A 27,884-nucleotide genomic window follows, 5' to 3' on the forward strand; every position below is an offset into this window, starting at 1 on the left:
CACTCATGAAGCTGTAAATATTGGCTTGGAAAGCACACTCTATGCAAAGACCAGCTGCACACACCTTCCTCCCCCTCCCCCCACCCCCTCCAACCTCCCCAAGCTGCAGGGGAAATCTGAGCAGGGGTTTCCAACCTTTTTCATCCTTATGCACACAGAAACTAATTGCTAAATTCTGCGGCACACCAAAAAAGGTATTTTTTGCCAATCTGACAAAAAATAAAAATAGGCATGATTTTGATTCATTCACACCAGACAGCTATTGCTGTGCTGTCTGTTATCATTTTTCTATTTGACAATCTAAAGGAAAAGAGGCTGCGGGTACTGCATGTTTTACACATCCTCGCGGCACCCGGGTTGAAAATCGCTGATGTAGAGCATGACCCAGAGCTGGGTGCCCCAGAGCCTTGCCCTTCTTTTTCCCTCAGGAGAGCCGAGCAGCTGTGCCCAACTTCCTGTCTCAGGAGCAGACACAGTCTCCTGCATTAGAACCTTCCTCTCCGCCTTCCCCTCTTCTGCTCCTCTGCCAAGTGTCCGAATGCTACTCAGGGAAATCTCACCCTATCTGGAACCAAAAAAGCTCCTCATTATGGCTACACACTGCGTAAATATTGGAGGTGCATCATCCTGAAGAAGGCAAATCCAAAGTTCAGAAGTAAAATGATGCAGAAATGAAAAGTTCTTCTCCCCCTAAGAATCACATAGATAAGGCAGTCTCCTCAGAAAAGAATTCCATCTGCTCCCTCATTCTCCTCTAGTCACTGTGCTTTCCTACCAACATGGACAAAATAAATCTAATTTATCTTGTATGCTTGTCCTGGCACCTGGTACAGCCCCTGGCGCCTCCCAGATCCTCCATCGGAGCTCATTGCTTTGGACACAAGGAGATTGTGGGATGATTCAATATATACTTTTCCTGTTTTGGTTAATTGTCAAAATATTATTAATGTAACAATTATCAACATACTATTAATGCATGGTATATTAATAAGAAGCAATATGTTCATAATATTTCACTGTAAATGCATTGTGATAATTTAATACAGGTTTATGATGAATTATGATTTCATAAAGAATCATTTATCATAATACATTGTGAATACGTTGTAATAATTTTATTGTAAGTATATGGTATTTTAGGTACGCATACCAGTCACTATTTATGACTTAGTTTCTATGGAAAAAAATGAAAAGTGAATGCAGAGGGCTAAGAACATTCTTTTAAAAAAGTTTTTGGAGCATGACCGATCTGTAAATCATGCAATGCATGGTCATTATTTATATTTGCAATGTCTTTAACTTTCATTTTGATTTTATAATTTTCTGATTGCTTTCAATCTAACTTCATAACCAAACCCTGCTGGAGTAAGACATGAACCCAAACTATGATCCCTTCAGTTTGCTCTGACTCACTGCCGGCACCTCAGGGGTCCTTGGTCCAGGTCTCTGGCTTGGGCGGGGCCATAAGAACCCTGCACCTCCTTTAGTTGTATCCACTCCCACCAGCTCTATTTTTGTCGCTCCATATTTAGCACACAGAGCTATCTTTATCCTCCAGCTGACTGCCATGAGAGTCCCCAGGGCAGAGTAGTTACACAAGATTACTGAGGCATACTTCCTACCCTTCAAACAAGACAATGCAGAATGCAGAAAAGACATCAGCAAGCAGTCACATTGTTCGAAGTGTGTGTGTGTGTGTGTGAGAGAGAGAATTGCTGAAGATTTCTTTCTTTGTACTAGTTTTTATGTATTGGTAAGAGCACAATGTTGTCTATATTGCTTCCTGGAAGTTAATTTTAGTCTGTGTAATGTAATCTATTTCTGTGCCTACATTCACTTGAAAAGGGCATAAAATAAACTTTCTTACAGCCATAGAGTCCCGATCTCAAAATTGGGAGCCTTTTAAAACTTCTATTATTCTTATTCTCAATGGAGGAATCCATAGTTGCGCACCTAAATAAGCAGCTGGGTTGTTCTAAGTGGAAACTCAAAAACTGCCAATCCTTTGCTTGCTTTTCAATTATTCAGCTTAGGTTGATGTCCATGAGAGTGGCCACTGAATGTATCCTAACGGAGAGGACTGTGAGTCCTGAACGGACAGGAAAATCTCACAGCCTGATCCTCCAATGCCGGTTATGTAACAGGCAGCACTATAGCTCCTCTGTTTAGATTTGAACCGTCCAACACAATATCCACGGAGCATCTGGAGCTATTGAGCGCATGAAATGAGGCTTGTGCCAACTGAGATATGTCGTAATCGTAAAACACACGCTGGATTTCAGGAGACTTGCTGCAGGAGAAATAATGCAGAATATCTCAATGCTCTCTTATACTGATTACATGTTAAAATGACAATGCTTCAGATATACTTGGCTAAATAAATTCTATTCTTAAAATTAATTTTACCTCTTCTTTTTATTTTTTTAATGTGGCTGCTGGAAAATATAAAATGACATACGGTGAATCACATATGTGGCTCTCATCATATCTCTATTGGCCAGCCCTGGTCTGGAGGCTTCCACGATAAATAGCATGACCAGTGAGTGTCCTTAGGATCGGAAGTCAGAGCTGCTGCAGAATTGTACTCCAAATCAGGCTCATGAGAGGAGAGTGTGACTTCGAATAAAGGTCGAAGTAGCCCCTGTCTGGCTAGTTCTCCCATCCAGAGGAGTGTAGTAGTCCCCGACAGGACAGTTCAATGTCTTGGACACAAGTTAGAGGGAAATGTTACTTAGTGCATGTTATACGGGCCTCTCTTAGCTCTTTCCTAGTTGATAACACAGCCCTCATCTCCATCTCAGCCCTCGTTAACTGTGCTCATGTCGCCGCATGGACACTGGAGTGAATCACGGATCCACTCCTTTTGAGTTTTTGTTGTTTGTTCCCTCCTCCGCTGCTGCTAAAACGAAGACTAGGAATCATTTTGCAGGAAATAGAAACAGGACTTTTTCAAAAGTTTAATGAAAAAATCAAACTTTGAAGACTCTATGTATGGCCAAAAGGTGGCTTGTGATTATTAGAGGAGCATTATTACTGGGCATGAGCACGGGGAGTTCATATTAACCCTGAATATTCACGTATATCAAAAATTCAGTACCAAATCCCCAATGTGGGCTTACCAGGTTACTGAATTAAAAACATATTGGGGGGGGGGGGCATTGCTGCCAGCAAAGAATTGTGTAACTGCTGGTGGAAACAACCGTGATTGCAGGCGCAGGCTGAGAACAAAACAATGCCATCTTTGTAACGCTCCGGGACTGCTGCAGGAGACGGGCCCCGTGGCATTTTCCAGCCTGATATTTGCTGACCATCTTTTCTACCCATAATTGTTTTCTGCCATTCATTTCCTCCAATTGTCAATTATTCCTAAAACAATTATGAAAAAGAAGAAAGAGTGTGTGCCTTTGTTTCCTGTCGCCGATGAATACAGTGAAGTCATAGGCCAGGCGAGCGCATCATCATTTTTTCCATTACCATGAATTATGCTGTCACAAACAGGATACAGCTCTCTGCCAGGGCAAGGAGGCCGTGCAGGGGGCTGACTGAGCAGAAACGTGATTGTCAGCCATGACAGCAAGAGGGTAGAGCACTGGGACTTAGCTCTCCGCGTTTAAAAAGCAAACTGGTTTTTGTTCCTGACAACAAAAGTAGGACAAGCTTATCCTGGAGACAAAGTAAAAAATAAAAATTATCATTACCCCACTGACCAGAGATTCCTGTTGTTGAAATTTCATTGTATGAATTTTTGCTCTTAACTCTTTTTCATCTGTACATATATAATTTTTAAGGCAATGAGATCACACCATGTATATAATGTCTTGCCTTTTCTTTTTCACTTAACATTTATAATCAACAGTTTCCAATGCCATTAACTATTTTAATATAATTTAATGGCCATATAAAATTCCATATCATGAAATATTATTTAACAATTTCCCTATTTTGTATATCTGTCCAAAATTTGTTACAAATAGAGAAACAGTCTTTTGCATGCATTTTTGTTTCAACCTATGAATATTTCCTTAGGACACATTCTTAAATGATATCCATTTATGACAAAAACATACATGATGTATTTTTTCAGTATTTAGAATAAAAAGGTCTAGGACATTTTCCTAACAATAAAGACACATGTGTGAATTAAAAGTTTATAACCAAACTTGATAGATGTACCTTCCTAACAAGATAAACAAGTGAAATACTTTTCCTAGAAAATGTTCCATGTGCACTTGAAAAGAATGTATACTGTATTCTGCTGCTTTGGGGTGAAATGCTCTAAAAGTATCAGTTAAATCCATCTGGTCTAGTATGTCATTTAAGGCTACTGTTTCCTTGTTGATTTTCTGTCTGGAAGATCTATCCATTGACGTCAATGAGGTGTTAGAATCCCCTACTGTGACCATAGCACTGTCAATCTCTCTCTTTATGTCCAGCAAGATTTGCTTTATATATGTAGGTGCTCCTAGGTTGGGTGCATAGATGCCTACAAGGGTGATAGCCTCTTGCTGGATTGCTCCCTTCATCATTATTTCAGTGTCCTTTGTCTCTTACTATAGCCTTTGTTTTAAAGTATATTTTGTCAGAAATAAGTATTGCTTTTCTAGCTTAAAATTTTCATTTGTATGAAATGTCTTTTTCCATCCCTTACAGTCTGTGTGTGTCTTTTGTACTGCGGTAGGTCTCTTATAGACAGCATATACCAGTATATGGGTCTTATTTTCTCACCCATTCAGCTACCCTGTATGTCTTCTGATTGGAGCATTTACATTTAAAGCGGTTATTGATAGGTATGTATTTGTTGCCATTTTGTTCTTTTTATCACCCAAGCAAGGCGCTCCAGGAATGTCCCTTCCATGGCTTACGTGAGCCTTCCTGTTGTAGTTGAGTCTGGATTGCTGTTGGCCCCTCTGTGAATGGGGTCAACCTTTAGGCTGCCTGCCTATGGGGAATGGCCCCGGCCATCCTGTACCGGCTCCTGTGTGGATGCTGACCACACAAAGCAAACTTTGCCTGAGCAGGGGCAATGTGCGCTTCTGGAGCTCCGTGGGTCCTGCTCTGATGTGGTCTGGAGTCTGCCACGGGGTATGTAGATTCTGTGGCCTCTTGGGAGGGACTCCAGTGCAGGTCAAGGCCAGATGCTGCCTGTGGGTCTCAAGGAGGTGTCCGGGTGAGGCCAGCCCTTTTCACACATCCCCCTTCCTACTATTCTCCAGGTGGCTTTTTCTGTAAATCCTTGCTTATAAGACTTCTCTTCAGTTGGTTATTCAGGTTGATCGTTCTATATTTTAGCTGTAATTCAAGTTTGTTCCTGGGAGGAGGTGAGTGTGCCTTCCACCTACTCCATGGCCATCTTGGATCTCAACAAGTAAAATACTTTTAATGACTACAACATTCAAGATAAACCTCAAACTGACTTGTGCAAGATGTCCTTTGGGTCAGCCACCTGCTAAGGGTGTATGCAATTCCACGAAGTCTTTTACCAGAATCTCCCAGCACAACTAGGCTCCAAACCATTTGAGAGCCCACAGATGATTCTGCAGTGATTCTGTGATTTCTTGCTTTCCTGAGGGACTTGCGTCTATGGCTGGCTGTTCAGTCCCTGGGCTGGGCTGAGCATCGTTACCTCATACTGCCACTAGAGGGCAGCCAGGGACAGAGAGAGAGGAGTTTAACCCTCCTTGGTCATGTTTTCTCTCCAGCATGATCTTCACTTCACCAGAGAATGAGGAGAAATTGAAAATGAGGCACTGAAGGGAAAAACAATGGAGGTAATAAATAAATAAGAGAATCTCTGTATTTAAAGTATTCCCTTTTCCTCCGAGGGATTCGCCAAAAGGTGCAGAATTCTGAGGGCTGCCACAGCTAGGCACTGAAGACCAGTCGTCCTGTTAAGAACTGGGTTACAGCATGGGCAATTGGCGCGCTTAGATCTTTGCAGGAGAAAGTGAATCCAGAGCGGATCCTCGACGGTCCCGGTGGGAGTTAGCAGGACAGGAGCTCTGACCTCATACACACCTGGGCTCCATTTTCTGTCTGTCTCTCCCTCGCTAGGTAATCATGGACGGACAAGTTACAGAACCTCCCTGAGCCTCTGTTTTCTCATCTATAAACTGTGGCGAGCAAGGAAACCTGCTCATAGGTGATAGTGAGCATCACATAATAGAATGGCTACCAAAGGCCTGGCACACAGTAAATGTTCAGTTAACGTCGGCCACTGTCATTATTTCTGGTCCTCAACTCCCTCCTAGGCTGTTTCCCATTTCCATCTGAGCACTTATTATTTCTACCTAATTATCCCGTCGTCGCCTCACACTTAACATGTGTGGAACCTCATCTTTCTTACTAACTCCCTGGCCTGCTGCTGTCTCTTTGATTGGCTATTCCTTCTAATGGACATAAAACATACCATCCTCTCTAGCACTTCCTCTCCTTCGAGAACCATATTAAATTAGTTTACAAAACAAGTCGATTTGCTCTCTCATGTGTCTCCATCTGGTTTCTTTCTCTCTGTTGTCACGTGCCCAGGCCTTGGAGGCCTGCTCTCTTTGCCCCCAGGTTCTGCCTCCAATGGGCAGATCTTATTGATGTCATTTCCCTTTTCACAGTGGCTCCCCAGTGTCTTTGAATTAGATTCTAAACTGCTTGGTCTGGCATTACAGTCCCATCACAGTCTGACCCCAACGCCTCCAGATGCTTCTCTCTTCCTCCACATGCTCATTGCCTCGGCTCCTGTTGAGCTGGGTTGACGCACCGTTCCCTGGAATGGTTGCCAGGCTCAGGAAATAAAAACAGACACTCAATTGAATGTGAACCAGATAAACAACAAATAATATTTTGTGTAAGTATGTCCCAGGCAATGGACTTCATACACACCTGTGCAATAGGGACAGACTTTTACTAAAAAAAATAAGTACTTGTTGTTTATCTGAAAAGAAGAATCACATCTAAATGGGAATTCTGTATTTCACCTGGCAACCCAAGTACAGTCCTCTCGCTGCCCATGCACACAGCTCCATTCTTGTCTTGGATGCTCTTATGTCTTGCTGTACCCATCAGATCTCCTTCTGCCCTTCCAGGCCCAGCTCAACCTCAGACCTCCATGAAGCCTGCCTGGATGGAGCCTTTCTTATCTGGTACTCCTTCTCTACCTCATTCATTGGGTTCCATTTGTGTCCTCTGTAATTCTCTTTCTCCAAGTAAACGTTAAGTTTATCACAGGCAGAGATTGTATTATAAGTAGGAGGATTTAATAAACATGGTTTGGTTGTATGGTGCTGCTTCTGACCTGTACTATAGAATGTGAAGGGCTGAGAGCATAGCAGAAAAACCTGCAGAGGCCACTAATCTGGATTTAAGGTGCTTCTAGGCACGAAAATCAATATGTGACTCCCTCTCCCCACACAGCATCGGGCCAGGCAGGTACGGCTGCCTGACCTAGGCATGTTTCTCCTTACACCCCACTCCAGCACACCAGACAAATTGTGGATTCATTTGCTAACATCTCAATTTCTCACCACTTCACACTATCCCCTCACACTTATATATTTAAATGTGAGGGCCAGGGTGGCTATACTGTGTAATCTGTAACCTGTAAACACATAGTGATGATAGCAGTAATGCTGGAATCCAGGAAATACATTTCTATTTAATTGATAGAGAAGCTAAAAAACATTGGCAGTTTTCCCCCAAATGACCAAACTCTAATAACATAAAATATTCTTAGGAGTTTCAAACTACAGCAAGAAATCTGTGAAACTATTAAGTAGTTCCCAAGAAGTCGATTTAAATAATTGGCATTTCACGAATATATTTATAAGTAGCTATGGACATCCAGAAACCAATAACCGACAATAACATTTCTAAAAGTGAAGAAAATATAATCTTAGAATAAAACGTATAACATAATTTTATCTACTTACATCTTCAATAGTGTTTAAAACATTTTTATTCTCGTAATGTACACACACAAATGTGCCCAGCGAGAAAGTTGCTTTGAAACGGTGAGTGGAAGGACTTCCGTGCTAACAGGGTCACTGTAGGCTAGGACTCTATCACTAGACCCACACGGAGCGACAATTAATTCGGTTTCCTTGGATTTCACTTTGCGGAAATAATAAAATGAATTCAGCATTGACTTTGCAGCACCAGAGTGTCCTGGAAATAAATGCTAAGACTTTGTTCTATTTGACTCTTCAGATTCATCGTATTTGTCTAGATTAATTTTATTTCCCTCTATTTTTCACAACCTAAGTTCAACTAAAAAATATTGCCCTTCCTAGTCAAGAATATTATACTTCGCCACAGTTTCCATGGGATGAATTATAATTTTCTAATCAGAAAAAAAATAACCCTTACGGTCTCCCAGGAGAGAGAACAGCCAATGAAATCCACAGACCACGCCGTGGCCTCCTGCGCCAGTTGCAATCTGGCTGGCTCAGCTTTCCCGGCTTCCAGCTTTGCTATCTTCTTGCGACAGATTCTAAACATACCAACCTCACACTGGGAAAAGCCAAACACCAGCAACCTATTTCCTCCTGCTCTTCCTTTCCAATCGACCACCAGAACCTTATCCCGTTGTTCTACACTGAGGTAAGATTAATCCAGTCCTGCAGGGCACACACACGGGATGCTTTCAGCAGTGGATGCGAATACGGTGCATCATTTAAACAAACGCACTTGTTTGATGTCAAGGAATGTTGAAAGAATTTGGAATGTCCCTAGGAGCTTTTCAAGTGTTTGCAGGCAATGTCAACTGTTCTTGGATTTCATCCATTCCCTTGTGACCTTCCCACTTCCAAACCCAGTGGCGTTTTTCAGGTCCCTCAGAAAACATATGCCGAATGAATGTTTTGAAATAATAACTTAAATGGCAGTAATTATCTATCATGAACAAATTCTATCACTGGACCTGTTCAGTGCTGTGTTTTGTGCTTCTAGAAGATTCACCTTTGTCTGAAAATGATGTCCAGGAGACAGAAGCTTTGTACTTAAAAACAAACTTTGTCTTCAATTAATTTTACACAAAATTTAAATTTTGGTTAAAATGACTTTTCTAACATTGACCATTTATGCCTGACGGCCCAGTAAATATATTCTACACCAGTACTGATCAAAGAAATGATGCATGGATTATTAATCAGTACTTCAAAAAAGATAGAAAAGCAGGCAAATATCCAGAAATTATTTTTCAAAAAGACCTTTAATGAAATTACTTATACTACTCAATATCACCCTAGTAATAATGAAATGAAGGAAACCTGAGTGCAGATAAAGTTATCTTAAGGAAACAACCACTTTAAAAAAACATGTATTATTATTAACAATGGCAGGTTTCATAACTGAGGCTGATATCTACATTGTTTCAGAGATACAAGCAAAGCTCGGTGAAAAGTTGCATCAGGATCTGCCCTCAGGCCATAGTACACAGCCCGGAGCCACTATCCCAGTTCATGATATGCATGTAGACACAGCCACAGGCAGCCTTCAAAACGACACTTACCTTACCTCCCCGGCGCGGGATCATTTCAAGTTCATCTCTATTGAATCGCCTCTTGCTCTCCACTTCACCAACCTTAGCTATTCTCTTCCACGTGTCTGAACTCCTAGAGATTCCTGTTCTCTGTTCTAAAATGCTGTCATTATCTCCGTTGCCCAAATCCAGTTCAAAAACAGGGAGAGGGGGAAAAAATCCAATTTGCAAGCTGTTTACGCCTAACAACTAACAAGGACAGAAGCTGCTAAGCTTTGAGCTCAATGAATTAAAGGTTGTTTGGCTAAATGGCAGGCACACTTCCTCCTATTCTTTCTGAACTTCGTTTTCCTGCCTCCAGAGGAGCTTGTTCCTTTCCTGGGCTATAAATAGACTGGTCGCAAGAGTAGGGAGGAAAGAAGAAGGCAGGAAACGCATCTGATTTCAAAAAGCAGTGTTAGGTGCATATGTGTGTGTGTGTGTTTTTCAAGTGAATACCCATAAACAAGCTAAGGGAAATTCAGCTTTGGCATGTGCGCCATTCTCAAAATTTTCTTTAATTTCTTCGAGGTTTGGTATCCCTATAAATTGTCATTTACCATAATTGAAGCTTGGGTTTGGAGATATATCATTGTTCCATGTAAATTACCATGAACAAGCCTATATCTAACCGTTCTTTCCCCAGAGCAATGTCATATAAATAGAATTTCCTCAGGGAAAATTAGGGAGAGGGTGGACAACTGGCGATACCCTATTTGTTTCTTTTCCTCCAAGAGGAGGTGAAGGACTTTGAGGCAAAGTCCAACAAGAGGAAGAAGTCATCAGGTGAATAGGAAAACCAGACCTTTTGCTTAAAAGAAATTATGAGCTTGAATTTATAAACCAGTCATTCATCTGCACTAAACTAAAAGATTGTCCACAGTCTTGCCACTCAACGTTGTTTAACTTCTCATAATCGCAACACACATGGAAATAAAAACTAGATGTCATTTCTCACATTTCAGACTGGCAGGTTAGCAGTTTGGATATTGTCTGATACCGTTGAAGTGGAGAGAAATAAGCATTTACATAGTAGGGGATGGAAGTGTAAATTGGCATTAGCTATTTGGAGGTCAATTCTTCTCTCAAAACATTAAGTGCACCTACTCTAACAAGAGGCTTTAACATGGCTGATTCTGCAAAGGGGCAGGGGTGTAGATCTGGGATAAGGCATAGTTTAGGTTGTGATACGCAGACCTTGTGGTCTTTTAATTTTTATACCATGTGTGCTTTAAAACGTTAATTTTCAAGACAGAATTTTTTTAAAAAATGTTATTACTTCATATGGTTCTATTAGAGACCTATTTATTACATAGCTACGGGTCATCCTACACTTAGTGCTTATCAACAAGCTGCTCTTTACATTGGGGTAATATTTTGAGAAGCAATAGCGAGAGAATTTCTTGGATGGAGGGGCTACTCTAAGTGATGTTCGCCCACCAGCAGCATTTTGATCAGAATCTCTGGTGAGGGCCCAGCAGTGTGGATTTTAACTCCAGGTGATTCTGTTGCTCACTAAGTTATAAGAAGCACTGGTCTATGGAATTGTTTTGTTTAGTCTGTATTTATATCCCACCTTCTAAAAAGGATTTGAGATCATTGATTTTTTTTTAAAATGTAAGAATAAGGAAAAGTTTTGAGTGCTTTTTAGGCTGGTGACTCCTACTGAGGCAGCCAAGAGAGTTTTTACACATACGGTGAAGAAGACACACTCATTTCACAATGACTTTGGAGAAGCAACCTGGGGCAAGGCAAAGAGCAGTGGACAGAACAAAGTGAGATTTAAGGGTGAGACAAAGGAGCGCTCACTTTGGGGTAGTCATGATATAAGTGGATAAATTCAAAGCCAACTTTACCAATATAAGTATATTTGAAAATTACAAGTTGCCTGAAATAAGGGTAACTCAAGCAAAACATGAAGAAATTAAATTAAAAGTCTCTAGAGGAAAACATAATGTCCCACTCCCTATTCTTTCTCAGTAATTTGTTTTCTGACCAGCCATTTCTTGTCCATCTGTAGCCGTCGTGCAAAGCCCTGTGTATTAGAAACAATGAGCTCAGCCAGAGCTGGGGAGAGACAAGCAAGACTCTCTACATCCCAGGCACAGATGGGGAGGAAAACAATTCTGAGAGAGAGAGACAGAGAGACACAGGGAGAGGAGTGAGTGACCTCCTTGCACCAGCAGAAAGGAAGAGGGAAGTCCGTGACTATTGGGATATAACAGGTGCAGAGACTGAGTGTCTAAAAGGAACATGAGTTGACAGTGGCTGGCAATGGGGTAACATGTCTCTGGGAGCAAACCATGCTCTCGTGTGAGAAGAATGAACACATCTAAGAAACTCCAAGAGCATTGACCAGGCTTTCATTGTTCTCTGGAAACATTCCTTCTCTTTTGTGGGGACATATTTCACTCCTCAAAAAGGACAACTTCACAAGCTCCCTCTATAGCCCATGGGTAGAAACAAAGCACTAAAGCATCTATGAAAACAGAAAGGCTCTGCACTCTTAATCTAAAACTAATGACAGACTCGCTCAAAAGGCACTAAGGGAAAAGGTCAAAGGCTATGTGAGGAAAGGTGCTATGCGGCTTTCTTTAACTATTTTGCTTATGTAACTGGAGGAAAATAGATTTTTAAAATTGCAGCCACCTACAAAGAATTGAAATGTACATATACAATATAGATGAGATCCAAGCAAAAGTCCTCAAAAAACACACACAAAAAAACCTATATGTTAATGCTTAAATGAGCTGAATGCACTGTAGGTATCTGAACCTGTATGCCTTGTAGGTATCTATCTATATAAAACCCTAATATGCAAATAGACCAAACTGCGGAACAACTGAACAACCGAACAACTGGTCGCTGTGATGTTCACTGACCACCAGGGGGCATGTGAGGAACATGGCGGGCGTCGTCTGTGGCAGGAAGGTGGAGCAGGTGAGTGGGGGCGCCAGACCACGGCGGGTTGTGGGTCGCTGTCATTGGGGCAAGCCTCTGGTGGTTACTGAAAATTCTTCGCTCCCGCGCGCACGGTCCCATCCAGCGCTCACACCTGCTGCAGGCGCCAGAGCTGCTGCTTGCACCCACTGCCAGCTCCCGGCGCAAGCCCTGATCACTTGGTGCCATCAGAGGGTTCGAGCAGCGGCTGCCAGCCCCAGTTGCCTCCCAGGGCTTCTCCACCTCCCTCTGCTCCTGAGGGGCGATTGGGGCTGGCAGCCACTGCTCGCACCTGCTGCAGGCGATGGCCCCGCTAGCACCCGCTGCTGGTGCCAGAGCCGCAGCTCGCACCCGCTGCCAGTGCCTGGTACCAGTCCCAATCGCTCGGTGCCATGAATTGGTGCAAGCAGTGGCTGCCGGCCCTAATTGCCCCTGAGGGCTTTTCCACCTCTCCCTGCTCCTGAGGGGTGTTTGGGGCAGCAGCCGCTGCTCACACCCACTAACAGCACTGGCCCCACTTCCACCTGCTACTGGTGCCGGCCCCAATTGTTCCTGCTCTGCACCATCAGCGGGTGTGAGCGAGGCCAGTGCCGTCAGCGCATGGGAGCGGTGGTGGCAGGAGTGAACTGGCCGACAGAGAACCAGGAGGGGGTGGGGAGGGGAGGGGGGAAACAGGGCATGGTGGGAGGGGCAGGGTGGGGGTGCAGAGGATAGACCGAGACCCGCCCCTGTGCCCACCACAACCTCTCGGCCCACAGTTCCTTTTAAGGTGCACGAATTCGTGCACTGGGCCCCTAGTTTTTAATGCTACTTTATCTTTGTTCACAAAGTGTGGAAGGTCTAGGTGATAATCTAGACCTTGGTAAAGTTTAGTTGGAAAATCTAGCCAGACTGCCTTCGTTGTATTTGACTTTGGTCTCTATTGGCATTCTGTCACTTTGCCACGCACCTAAAATAAAACAGCATGAGTTTCCATGCAATGGGGAGAAAAAGAATCTTGCGACTCTCCCATAATAAATGCCCAGAGCTTTTTCAATTTTGTCAAGTCTTAAATCTTGCGTCATAGTAATTAAAGGACATTTTAATTGGTGTTGTGGTAAAAGTTTTGTCTATTAATTTTGAAGCATGAGCACCCTCATTTTGCTGTTTCTGCCAGTTGTGTGTCCCTTTTGGAAAGCCTTTGGACTCCACCGTAAGGTGGGCTGTGAAGCTAATCACTGTTGGAGGCAGGAGGAAGTAAATCCATCACTGGGAGGAAAATCTTCAGAAAAGAAAATAGAGCATTGCAGGGATGGTGCATGGCACACGTCTGAAGGCAGATGGAGGCTTCCAGGGGCTCTAAGAGTACTGGTGCTAACACTACCTTATTTTTGCACAACATTTAGACAGAAAGAGGGAAGGCAGCATGGGAAAGAGTGTGGCAGTGAAACTGATTTAACCATCACAGAGTAAATTTTTGCTTTGGCGGCCACTCTGGTCTAATAAAGGCCAAGTGGTAGGTTGGTTGCTGATTTAATAGTCCATACAGTTTCCTTGCTTAAAACAACAAAGAGATTAGTCTGAATTCACATAACCCCCTGAACCATATAATTATGCAATTCATGAAAACAGTTTAAACTGAGTTTACATTGATATTGTCAAGGTGAACACAATCACAAGCTTTAGAACTCTAACATAAATTACTGGGTGCAATTCACCGCAATTAAGTGCAACAAGGTAAAATGATTGAGTCTTCTGGTCATATTCACTATGACCAGGAGACTCTTTCTTTCCCTTGCTGGCAAGCTGCCGTGTTGTGGGCCACCACTGGAGAGGGCTACATACGTGACAATGAGCCGAGGGTAGCCTCCTTCTAACAGCCACCAAGAAACTGAGGCCCTCAATCCAACAGCAATGCAAGGAGCTGGATGCTGCCAACAACCACGTGAGCTGGCAAGCAGCTCCTTCCCCAGTCGAGCTTCAGATGAAACAAAAGCCCCAGCCGATACTTTGCATCTTCCCAACCCAGATGCTAGAAGCTTTCAAGATGATCCCAGCTTCAACCAACACCTGACAACAGTCTCCTCAAAGACCCTAACCCAGAATGCCCAGGCAAGCAGCTTCCTACTTCCTGATCCACTGAAACCATGAGAAACAACACATGCTTGTTGCTATTTTAAGCTGCTAATTTTCAAGGTGACTCATTAAGCAACATTCAGTAGCCAGCTCAGAGCCTGAGAATAATTGAAACTGTTTAAGAAAGTCCAAGAGATTCTTGTAGTCATCTTCAAATTTCTCTGAAGAAAGGAGTAGTGGTGACTATAAGATTCTGCAACAACAGAAGCTAGTGTCATTTCTGCTCCTAAGATGGCTAGTCCATCCTCACCATGCTTAAATGAGCCAGGCGGACTCCTGCATGGAGAGCACTACAGACATTCTTCTGTATTGCAGGTTTGGTTCCGGACCACCACAATAAAGTGAGTCATACACTTCTGGGTGGTAGAGGGTCCTGTCTTCAATTTGTAAAAAATGCCACTTCTGTGAAGCACCATAAAGCGAAGCACAATAAAACAAGGCCTGCCTGTCTGTTACTGTTACGGGGAGTGATGGTATCCGGAAGGGTAAGTGATAATAACAATTTGCTCCCATTTGCCAGGGCAAGCGCAGACCTCTGAGAACTAAAGTCTGGAAGTGGCCTGCATCACTTCCGCTCACAGCGATGGTCAGGCTAATTATGTGGCCTTCACTGTTACTGGGAGCCTAGAAAGTGTAGGAAAGCACTTGGATATCCAGTGAGCAGCAAATGTCAACACTCCAGAGACAATCCCAGATCTTTCTGACTATAAAATGGGTGTTCTGTCCATTAGACCCTAATTTCTTTGGGTCTAGCTGGCCTTTATGTCTAGCCAGCTACTCTTAATTTCATTGTTTTAAAACACCAGTTGTTAAAGATTTCCCTTACAGAAGATGTAGAAAACAACCCATTGGTGACAGTAGGTTAGTGATTAAGAGCCCTGGCCTGCCAAGAACACAGACTCCTTGAGTTCGTATCCTGGCTCTTTGTACTTTCTGTGTGCTCTTGGGTGAGTTACTCAACTTCTCTGTGTCTCAGTATTGTCCAGATGTTAAAGGGAATAACAATGATATTAATAATAGGATCTACATAACAGAGTTGACAAGATTAAGTGAGTTCATTGCAATAAAGCATGAGGACAATGCTTACTTTGGTAAATGCTCACTAAATCTTATAATAATTATTACCCAACCACGTAGCTTTTCACTGAGAACACTGTTTCTCAGCTGCAAAGTGTAACTTCAGCCAGAAATTTTGGAAGCATGTGCACTGGGTCACAAGGCAACCACTTGACAGGGGATGACATCGTAAACCTCAAACCAACTTGGAAAAACAACTCAAAGGTCATGCTCAGTTGAAAGTGGTCGAGCAGCGTGGTTTTTATTGGCAAAAGCCTGCACGTGTGCATGTATTTGTGCGCAAAATCCAAAATGTAAAGCAGCAAGATGTTTGATAAGCCGCCCGTGAAACTCAGCTTTGAGAGTCCTTATTCATGTAACCTGTACATAATATATTTAGACACGGCCTTGTGTACTCATGAATCAAGAAGTAAAACTTAGAAATATCTCAAGAAGCAGCTGGGGGGCTGGCCAATATCGCAACATGTGGGAAACAGTGGCCAATATCATGACCAGCCGCATTCATGACTGTAGGTGAGAACAAGGAGGAAAATACAATATGCTCCACAATGGAAAGAGCCTAATCGATTTTTAACCCAGTATTTATTTACTGATTTATGTTACCCTTACTATATCACTGCAGGGCAAAAGTTTGTAAGGAAACGCATCCATGTGTCAGCGGTGGTAACATTAGAGGTGGATCAACGCTGGTGTCATCCCTCTTACCCACCCTGCAGTGGGTGACGCGGTCCACCACCCACCCCACCTACAGTGGCCTCCACCCACCCACCCTGCAGTGGGTCACAGCGGTCCACCACCCACCCCACCTACAGTGGCCGCCACCCACCCACCCTGCAGTGGGTGACGTGGTCCACCACCCACCCCACCTACAGTGGCCGCCACCCACCCACCCTGCAGTGGGTCATAGCGGTCCACCACCCACCCCACCTACAGTGGCCGCCACCCACCCACCCTGCAGTGGGTCACAGCGGTCCGCCACCCACCCCACCTACAGTGGCCGCCACCCACCCACCCTGCAGTGGGTCACAACGGTCCGCCACCCACCCCACCCACCCTGCAGTGGGTGATCAGTGGCCGCCACCCACCGCCCTCTCTCTGCGGAGTGATCCCATCGGTAAACGAGAGAATTGCCAACCACTTTTGAGAGCCGGTGCCTCTGTCCTGGGCTGCAACCGCCCCCCCCCGCCCCCCCCCCCACACACACCCATCCCCCGCCGGCTCCAGGGGAACCCACACTGGACATTACCTGTGGGGCCACTTGTCCTTTTCCGGGGCGGCTAAGGGCTGGGAGCGGCTCATTCCCTCTTGGCGTCCCCGCTGCGCCTCGCATCCCCGCAGCCTGCCCGCCCACAGGGCACCTTCCAGTTTGCCCGATGGAGCGGGGACCGTGCACATGCTCCCGTGGGCTCCCGCAGCCACATTTCATTTCAGAAGGAACCGCCGCTTTGTCAGGTCCCTGTGCTGTCCGGCTGCCGCACCACAGGGGTCCCTCCCCCTCCGGGGAGAAAGGACGATGATTGGCAGTGAAGCAGCCCCTCGGAGGTAAGAAACTGGGCACACCTGGGCGTGTGGTGGGCCGGACGGGCCTTCTCCATCGCCATCTCCATCTCCAGCAGCTGCGCAGCTCGGGCCTCCTGGCCCCCAGGCCTGGGCCCAGGACTTGAGGGAGGCTGGTAACTGGTGGGAAGGGTGCCCGCCTGGCTGGGTTGGGACTTGTGGCTGCCCCCGGCTCCCTAAACTGTGACAACCTGGGACCTGGGCAGGCTTCTCCAGGCACCGCCTTCCCAGCCAAAGGACAGGCTGGACCTGGTCCTCAGTCACCTCCCTGATGGCATGTGTGTGCAGAGGATACTCATGCACAAGCACGCACACACACGTGTGCACATGCTCACATACATGCAAGCCCACCCCTGAGCAGACCTGCCCCGAGGTGGTCCTCCCCAGCTGCCTGGCAGTGTCCCCACCACTGCACACACTGGTGGACATCAGGAATCCCCCACCCCCACCCCATGTCCTGGAACTCCCCCAGGGCTGAAAGAGCCTCACAGTCACGTTGCCTTTTCTACTCTGGACATCGTTTTCGCCATGGAAAGTAGGCAGGAAGCACTGGCTTCCCTCAGCGCAGCCACCAAGCCCAGAAACCTGGTGTCATCCCAGAACCCCCCCACCTTCCCTTCCTTCTCCTGTTGGCTTCACAATCTGGGGCATCTCAGTGAATAAGATGAAGGGGTGTGTGTGTGTGTGTGTGTGTGTGTGTGCGTGCGTGCGTGTGTGTGGGGGGGGGAGGGAGATCAGTAAAAGGTAACTCTGCAAAATACTTTTTAAATTTTTTATTCAAGTGTCTCCCCTAGAAGGGGGTCGGGAGCAACTGAGAAGTCCTGGTGCGGGTGATTAGGAACATGGGGGAGGAATTCTAAACACCGGTTCTGATCTGAGGGAGGAATTGGAGAACAAAGATCCCAAGAGCTGTTGACTCATGTTGCTTGATTCCGAAACACACAAGTCCCCTGGCAGGAAACCCTGCGGGGACTACAGACTAAACCGTCCTGCCATTGTCAGTCCCACGAGGGGCTGAGCAATAACTGGGGCAAAGGGAAGTTGTTTTATTGTGTTGTCTTGTTTTTGTCTTAAAGAGAAAAGTGTCCTCACATTTATACTAACATCTTAAATAAAGATGTAGAGGGATGCAAACTTGAGTGAGGCAGCAACCATATTGGATGATAGAATCGGACTCTCAGAAGATCTTGACAGGCTAAAGTGAAGGGACAAATGATGGGAGGTAACATTAATCGGAGCAAAGGCAAAATTGTGCACTGAGGCCCAAAACGCCCCTTGCACAAGTTCAGACTGGGGAGACGTGGCTTAGTAGGAGCCCCTACTTTTTAACCTAGTTATCCATTTTGTATCCATTGGGAGCTTGCTAATTGCTCAGGGTTTTTAAGGTATCCCACGGAGGAAAAAGTGCAGAGGGGATGACAATGCTGCCTCTGGCATTCGATTGCTTCTAGCAAGACTTCAGACATTTCTATTAATGTGTACCCAGGAAGCAGATTTAGATAATATCTCATTTTAATTAGGTTAGCACTCATACTGAAAAATGGCTTTCAAAGATGTCTGCACAAAAGTAGCAAGTGAAAGAAAGATAAAAGCAAACTAAACCTAAGGAAAATGGCAGAGCAAACTTTTCTACTCTGACCACACTCTTCATCAGCCACATTAGGAGCTGATGGTATCATTAGACCCGCAAGCAATAGTCCCTCCAAACCGAAAGTCATCAAGACCATTTGAAACATGGATTTATATCTGCTGCCATTAGTGATAAAATTCACATTGTTGGCTAGCATATTGTGTCTTGAGGTGTTAACTAGTAATAAACCAAGTCCCATAGTTAGCAAGGCATTTAAAAACTAAGCATCAGAACAGGAAGACAAACTCCAGCAGTTTCTCAGAGATATTTAGAGCTCTGTGGAATAAACCCAGTTCTTAACAAATCTCACAAAACCTACTGATAATTACTTAGGACCTTCTTTTGAGGTTTCTCACTTTACCATTAAGGACAAAAGCCACAGGTCTCTGGTTCTTCCTGCAATAGTTAAAAAAAAAATGGTTGGAATAATTGTACCACAAAGACTAACAAACTAAGAGGCATTCCTTTTTCAGCAAGTTTTTTTTGGGAAGTCACATAGAAAACATTGCCGAAGATGTGAAGAAACAAATATTAGGAAAGATTACTCAGTATTGGTCACGAATTTAGGTGAAAGTGCAAATTTTGTAATAAGTCTCAGCTTACAATACTTGTTAGATTCTATTTTAATAGTTACATTTCTGAAGAACTGCTTTTTTTATATATTTTTTATTGAATTTTTTACAGATAGGAAGGGGAAGGGATAGAGAGTTAGAAACATCAATGAGAGAGAAACATCGATCAGCTGCCTCCTGCATACCCCACACTGGGGATGTGCCCACAACCAAGGTACATGCCCTTGACCGGAATCGAACCTGAGATCTTTCAGTCCGCAGGCCGATGCTCTATTCACTGAGCCAAACCGGTTAGGGCTGAGCTGCTTTTTTTTTTTTTTTTTTTTTTTTTTTTTTTTTTTTGTGAGTCATTAAAAAATCCTAAAATACTAAAGAGCATCCCAAAGATAAATGCTTTCATAAATAGGAAACAATATGTTTATGGGAAAACTGTTGAAGTATAACCACTGAATTCAAAAGAAAAAAAGGTATTTTTGCAGAGAAATACAAGGAAGGATTGCAGAAAACCTTGACCGGATATTCATCTCTGTGGTGTTGATCCAATATTTCATAAATGCAGCAGAGAAACTGATGCTGGAAGTGCACACTGTACTACTTGATGTCACTGTAAAAAAAAAAACAAAAACTTTAAGTAGCAGAACTGTATAAGATTGTAATGAGATGGAGGGTCTGTTGAGATTGTATCATAACCCATTTTCTTCTTCTACCCAATATTGCTTCCTTCCCTTCCCTTCTATAGACATTGTTCTAAAGATCTCTCCCCAATGTAATACCTGTGTGCTGATCTCCATCTCAGAATTGGCTTCCCGGGAAACCCAACTTGCAACAATGGCTGGAGTGGTCCAAGAAAAAAGATGCTCATATGGGGTTCCGAAGCTGCCACCCACCCACCAGCTAGCAGTGAGGATGCTGATCATCAGAACAAGGAGATCTGCCACTACATGGGAGAGGAATGGGGTGACCTCTTGGTGATCCCCTGGGTTACCTCTTGACATTCCCTTGCTCATCTTAATGATACATGAACAAACACAACAGTCATGCTTAAGAAGGGCATGGAGACCAAGAGCTCAGAGACCTCAGGAATCAAGATCTGGGTCATGCCAATAGGTTAGCCATTTACCCAGTAGATTGTGAATATCAATTGTAGCCTAAGTGCTTACAGCTGGTGTAATTTATTCTACTAACCTTGTTTTCCCTTTCCCCCAGGAAAAGAGGTACCACAGGATCTTGGAGGAACTCTTCCCAGAATTTACATGGAGAAGTGGATCTGAGTAATAGAAATGGTGGACCACAGTGGAAGCTGTGATGTGCCACTCTGGCCCCTTTAAGACTGAAGGACTTATTCCTCAAGTTATTGAGGGAGCTATTGGAGGACATTCCTCAGAAATTACCGTTGGCTGGAAAGTTCTACCTTGCACAAAGTCATGCCTCCTTCCCCAGGGCAGCTCAGATCTAATAACTGTTCAGTGTATAATATAAAGACCCAGAGCTCTCATTTTATCTCAAGATAGCATTAAAAGGCCATGACAGCTTCAAGGTCCACAAAGCGTTGGCTTAGTCTTTGTCGAGACAACACCACAGCCCCATTTCTTCCTCTGTCCAATACTGGCTGCTTCCTTATCTTCCCTTCCACAGTGTTGATCCTGATACAGCTCCCTGTAAAAATTTCTGCACACCAATCTCCATCCCAGAGACTCTTTCCTGAAAACCCATACTTTTACATGAACATTATTGGGACACCTAATAAATTTGAACATGAACTCTTGATTAGATACTAGGATTATATCAGTGTTACATTTCCTGATTTTTCACCACATATTGTGTTAATGTAAGAGAGAATACTTGTTTTTAGGAAATACGCACTGAAGTAAATAGCAGTAAAGGCACACTTAATCTGATATGATTTAGAAAAAAAAATGTACATGGACAGGTGGAGGATCAGAGAGAGAAAGAAGAAAATAGGGCAAAATGTAAACAATTGGTAAATGTGGGTAAAAGGTATGGGAGAATTATTTATATTTTTCTTGAAACTTTTCTATAAGTTTGAATCAAAATAAAAAATTACACAAATAAAACTACCAGACTTCATCCCATTTTCAGTGATTCTGATTCAATTACTAGGGTATCAGCATCAGTGTTTTTCTTTTCAACTCCCCAGACTTGACAACCTGGTAATACCTATTATGGGAAAGGTCAACATTAAACGAGTAGTTTCAATATAGTGTGATGAGTGTTATGAGAGAGGAAATACCACGTACTAAGCGAAAGCACACAAAGAGGGCCCACCCTAGTTACCTGGGTCAAAGAAGGTACCCTTGGGAAAGTGACAGTTCAGTTGACATCTGAAGGAGCATTTAGACCAAGGAGTATTGATGGGAGGAACTAGGGGAGTATTCCAAGCAAAAAGACATTGCGGGGAAGTCCCAAAGGAAGCAAGAGTGAGTTAAAGTCATGGAATTAAAAGAAGTTTATTGTCACTGGGTGACTGGTGACTTGGGTGCAGACAGCAAAGGGAAACACGGCATGAGATCAATCTGAGCAGGTAAGCAGGGGACATATTGAAATTTATCTGGAAGACAATGGAAGGCCATTGAATGCTTCTATACAGGGGAGTGACTTGATCAGGTTTATACTTTTGAAACATCTCTCTGGCTACTCAGAGGAGAGTGGATTGGAGGGAGGCAAGAGCAGGAGCAGGAAGACCAGTTAGAAAAGGTTGCAGCAATAGGAAGATGACTTGGACCAGAGAAGTAGAAATGAGAAAGATGAGATGTGGAGGGAATACGTTGATATTTAGGCTATAGAATCAATAATATTTGCTATTGATTGGCTGTGGGAGATGTTGGGGAGGAAGGAAGGGTCACCTTCAGATTCTGGGTTGGACGACTACTAGTAGATGAGGCAGGGAACATCTGAGCTCCATGGAAGCAGAAAACTTATCTGAACTGGATACTCTTATATTCCCAAAGCTTAGCCCTAATCTGTAGGTGTTCAATACATATTTGTTGAATAAATGAGTGAGTAACCTTGAAGTTAAGATAATGAGTTCACTTTTGAATATGGAGAATTTTGAGTGCCTTTGAGTCTTCTTTTGAAAGTCCACACTGAAAAAGTGTAACCTTTCATTCAATTAGGAAAGTAACCAATGAAAAGATAATACCCGTGTCCTAATTTTGAGACCATTTTTCTCCCTAGTATTTAGAAGTCTAAAGTCCCCCTGAGACCTTGTGTAATCAATATATCTTCACTTTGGACCTAATTTGATTTTAAAATGACATAGTGACTGAGTATTGACCTTAACTAATGGGGAAACTGCCTAGCTTTTGTAGTCATCCAAATTTCTTAATCTTAGCAATTATATGACTATAATACATATAATTGTCTTTCCTTTTTTATCATTTTTTGAACTTGAGTTTAACATGTCATATGCATGTCACATTAAGGTATTCTGGTAAAAGTTAACTCTAAAAGCATGGCATTTTAAAGTGGACAAGAAGGACTAGCTAATGAGCAGGGGGAAAAATAGAGGGCAATTCAAGGATTTTTACTGCCATCCAGTGGTGGTGCTCTCAGACAAACATGGTACAAAGCCCATAGTTAATCTCTGTTTTCCGCAGCAAAAGTCCCAAGTGCCATTCATTCAAGCTTAAGGGTTAACCTGCAATGCTAACTTGCCATGAAAACTGTATTATGGTTTCCCAATTTTAAGACAATAACTTTAATGGGCCCTTTTGTGGTCCTGAAGAAGGTCATAGGTTTCCATAACAACCAGTTTACTTTAAGAATGTACTCAATGGGGGGAGAATCTGGCTCAGTAAAGCCCTGGTCTTGATGACCCAAAAAAAACTCCTGCCCTGGTCTCCCTAGCCCACCTCATATACACACACCTATATGGAGAATGATCTCCACTGATTCACCTTGTGGTACCTACTAGACATTTCCAAGCTATGTTTTATTTGTGCTCTTATAAATGTGAGCTCCAAATTGACTATTTAGAGCCCATGGACATAAAATAAGGGAATTGGCCAAACTCCAGTTCATTGATTTTAATTAAGCAAGAGCCTTTGTCAACCCACTGGAGAAGAGAAAGAGAGAGAGAGAGAGAGAGAGAGAGAGAGAGAGAGAGAGAGAGATTGAGATTATTATCACAAGATTTAGAAAAAAAGAAAAAATTGGCCAAACATAGCATGTAAGTTTTATATAAAGTACTTTTTGGACTTGAACACCGTCCAGTTTACATGAAGCTCATAAAAGTGTTAATATTTCCTACTTTAAAAACATGCATATAATGTTCTCTGTGCTCTAATAATGTGGCCTGTTAACCAAGGTTTGACCTTTCTGTGCTGTAAATTCAAGCCCACCCACCAGCTTGTCCAAAGTCATAATCTCGGGCAGTGATGTCATCCCTTGACACTAAAAATAAACACTACCCAGATCTGTGTCCTTTCTCCTGCAGGTCTGTAGTCCACTGCGGAGGTGCTGATGGATGGGGTTCAGGAGACCACTGGGTTTTGCTCGTGCCCACCGGCTTGAGCTCCTGGCTTCCAGGGACTGGCCCCGACCAAAACAAACACTTCCCCAGAATGCTGTGCAAGCTCCACTTATATAATTCATAAGGGTGTGAAGGCCAAAATATGCAGTTGGCATCCAATAAAAGATATATAGTATTTACTGGCAGATAAGACATGCCAGTTTTACAAGGAAATCTGGGAATCTGGGGGAGGAGGGAAATGTGAAGGAAGAAATTGAAATAGTTTTCATCTTGCTTGTTTTAAAGAGATTTTTAAAGTAGTTCTGTCGATGCAGTATACTATACACAGGAGTCCAGATGAAAAATCATTGGTTATGGCTATGAGACAACATTCTACTAACTTTTAATGATATAAAATAATATAGTTAAAAGGGAGTATATTAGTATTAGTGACTTTTGGTACTAAGTTACAGAACAAAAATTTACTGGTAAATGAAATCCCATACACATGGAAGACTATATACTAGTAAATAGCTTTAAATATGATCTCCCATCAAATCCTGGAAACCAAAAGTAAATCATAACGTGAAATAAATTTTAATACAAATAAATTTTTATAAAAACTAATACAAATAACTAGCAAAACAGAATACATAAGAACAATGTTCTATACAGTAGCCAAAGGAGTCAGTACAAACTTGGCACAAAATATACAGCAAGAAAATATGAAAGAATACTTACTTCACACTCCTACATAGAGTAAAAGTAAATATCTCACTGAATATTAGTGTACAGTAAAAAAACTGTATACTAATAAATGCAGTCTTACATAAAGAACTTGACCTTAAGATTATAGCAATGTCTCCACGGGCTCAGAGATAGGCAACACTCACCGCACTCGGATGTTTGGTGTTGCTGTGCGCTGCCACTAGGGGATCTCATTACCGCTATTGCCTTCTTGTTTTCTATTCCTCCTTCCCTTAGCCCCTCTCCACATTGTCAGGCCTTCCACCTTTAATATGGGCACAGTGGGGCTGGGGTGGGGAAGATGTATGCTGCCAGAGCAAATAGTACAGCTCTGTGCTTCCTAGATGCTTGGGCACTGAATTCGTCTGTCCTATGCCTCTGAACTGAATGTTTCCTAGACCAACCCCTCAGAAATGCAATATGCTCATGGTTTTAATTCCGCACCAAGGTATGCCCTTGGAGTTAGAGGCTGTTTAAGAGAAGCCAAGTTACAATAACCAGTAATTGGCCAACTTAGTTGCTGGCTTGAAGGGGAACATAATAAAAGGTTTTAATATCTTAATCAATGGACATTTTATATAATCTTAGCTGACCCATTGGGTATTCCCCTCAAACAGGCCAGTTTGGGCATGTTTCAGACGTAGAGGTTTATTCTTTTTTTCTTTTGATTTTTCCAAAGGAATTTATTTGGGCAGACCAGGGGACAGGGAGGCCCTGCAGCTAAAAGAAGGTGCTGGGCCTCTTGGTGGTGAAGTGTGGCTGGTGCTGGCGACTAGATGCGGTGGGGCAGGGGGAACTTGATCTTGGAGTCGTGAAACTGCTTGACCGCCAGCGGGTGGCACTTGCTGGCCACGATCTCCTCCACCTTCAGGATCTGGATTGAGTGGGCGTGGGCAGGGTGCCAGGCCCCCGTGTCTCCATAGCACGGGGTGGTCAGGCCCTGGTTCTCCCGGTACATGTTGCAGGCGCCACTGTGGGGTCGTGGCGCAGCTGGATGTCAAAGTTCTTCAGCCCAAGGGGACGCTGCCCCACACCTGGCCACAGTAGATGATTTCCCCTGGAGATTTCTTCAGCTTCTTTAGTTTGAGACACAAAGTACCAGAAGCGGGACTCGGCAACAACATGGTTAGGTGCCAAGATGCGCATGTGGTGGAGGGGCAGCTGAGACCCTTGGAGGTAGGCAGGCAGCGCCCAAGGCCACTCCTAAAAGCTAGAGGTTTATTCTTGTGAACAACTAAACCAAAACACATTTCTCTTGGGCTGCAACGTAATTAGATAAATTCAACATTTATATTCAGACTAAGCCGCCTTAGCAAATTAGGAATAGGAAGAAGCATTCTTCACCAGGGAAAAGGCACACATGAAAACTTAAGTGTGCATCATACCAAACAGGGCAACGATAAAAGGATTTTTCTTAAAGATCAAGATGCCTGCTATCACCACGCTACAATTCATTATTACACTGGAGGTCTTAATAGTTCAGTAGACAAGAAATGTAAAGCTATGAAGACTGAAAGGAAGAAACAAAACTGTCATTATCACGAGATACAATAAAACCTCAGGGTAATCTAAGGATAAATTGTTCAATTAAGAAGACAGTTTAGCATGGCTCTGATCAATATATAAAAGTCACATTGGAAACAAACTATTCAAGGTAAACTTTTCATTGCAATGGACTCATGACAACAGAAATTGTGAACATTTTAAACATTTATCTGTTTGGCAAGGAGCAATGATTTAGTTGGATCATTGCTAATCCAAACAAATTTTGGCACTAAGATATCCAAGCTCTAGAACTATCGTGCTTCCATAATGGAGCAGGTCTCAGACCTCCCAGGCAAATGACCTTATGTTGAGATTACAACGTAAATGCTGTAGAGATATGTGTGCAGTACCCATGTGTTCACTTGTTCTTGAGACATTCCCTATGGATTTAATATTTCCAGGAGACAAGACAGAGTAAGTTCCTACTTCTTCTCTCCACCCTCTGTGCTTCTGTGCTTTCCTCTTTAGGCATCCTACTTTGGCTGTTGGTTGTATTTTGCCTTGGTGGCAAGGCTGATGTAATGGATATCCAACCCTACAAAATAGCAATGTTTGTTCAATGGAAAAACAATCTGTGTGCAGGTCTATGGGACTGCTCTCAGCAACAACACTATGAGGGATTGAGGGTAACAGGATCTGTGCCATGAAAAACTTTCTCTCTCTCTCTGCCCCCCTCCCCTTCCTCTTGCTAAAATCAATTTTAAAAAATCAGGCTGGGAAAGAGAAGACCATTTGAGAAAAGGGAAATCAAATAATTAGACAACTTTTGACGTAGTAGGGACCTTAGAGTTCACTTCACTGGTGACAAAACAGTGACTAGAGAGATAGAGACTTCTTTGAGGTCTTACAGGAAAGCGCGCCATGGAAGGGCCAGAAGCTGGGACCCAGGTGGTTGATCGGAAGTGCCAAGTCCAGTGCTCTTTATGCAGCACCAGATGCACATTCTGTGACAAAAAGGAAGGGACAGGTGAAGTGGCTGTGTTGCTTTCTCTTCTTTTTTCCTAGTAAAATTTAAGACCCATACAACTTAATTATTTCATCTGCTCCCTGGGGCTTTACCCTACCCCCAACTCCCACCCCACTCCCCAGCCAGGACCAACAAGTTCCTCCTTATTTCCACAACACCCGGTTCTAGCTTCCCTTGGACTACTTACCTCATTGCAGTATGATCATTGGGCTCACAACCTGTCTTCTGAGCTAGGTGTGGGTCAAACACCAAAAGTTCTTCATCTCCATGGTCCCAGCATCAAGCACAATGCCTGGTACAAGTAAGTTCATACTGGAACTCACATATAGAACCTCTCCATCATTGCAGGAAGTTCCATTGAACCCGCAGGGGTCTAGAGCAGTAATGAAGAGAAGGCTGAGAAGGCTCTGAGGATGAGGGAAGCGGTGATTTCTTCCAGGAGGTGGATTCTGCCCCACCAGTGACGGCCATCCTACTTTCTCAAAGACAGGGGGAAGCTGGTTAGAGGCATCTCACATTCCCGTGGTGACTGCCAATGTTTTATCCTAAATTAGGGAGCTCTTTTCCCTGAGCAGTGTCTCCTATTTTTTTAGACTGTGATTTACTTTTCCTTATTCCTTTTTTGCTCATAGTTGTGATTGGCTATCACTTTGATATTGAGCTGTGACAGTCATCATTATTTTCTTCTTCTTACCAAAGATTTGAGCAGTAAATCATAGGTGCTTTAGTCTATACTTAAGTCATTCTCATTTGAA

General features: G+C 43.4%; 1 protein-coding gene and 1 pseudogene across 1 annotated transcript in view; both read right to left on the minus strand.

Moving 5' to 3' along the window:
• RASGRP3 (RAS guanyl releasing protein 3) overlaps window positions 1–9,722 on the minus strand; it is a 107,375-nt gene extending 97,653 nt beyond the window's left edge. The window contains exon 1 of the mRNA XM_036334883.1: window positions 9,500–9,722. The gene's annotated coding sequence lies outside the window, so the exon portion shown is untranslated. The remainder of the gene's footprint in view (window positions 1–9,499) is intronic.
• Window positions 9,723–25,337: 15,615 nt separating this feature from the next.
• Window positions 25,338–25,867, minus strand: LOC118669452 (annotated as a pseudogene).
• Between the last annotated feature and the right edge of the window lie 2,017 nt (window positions 25,868–27,884).

Source organism: Myotis myotis, unplaced genomic scaffold (genome assembly GCF_014108235.1).
Source record: "Myotis myotis isolate mMyoMyo1 unplaced genomic scaffold, mMyoMyo1.p scaffold_m19_p_14, whole genome shotgun sequence".
NCBI classification, from domain to species: Eukaryota; Metazoa; Chordata; class Mammalia; order Chiroptera; family Vespertilionidae; genus Myotis; species Myotis myotis.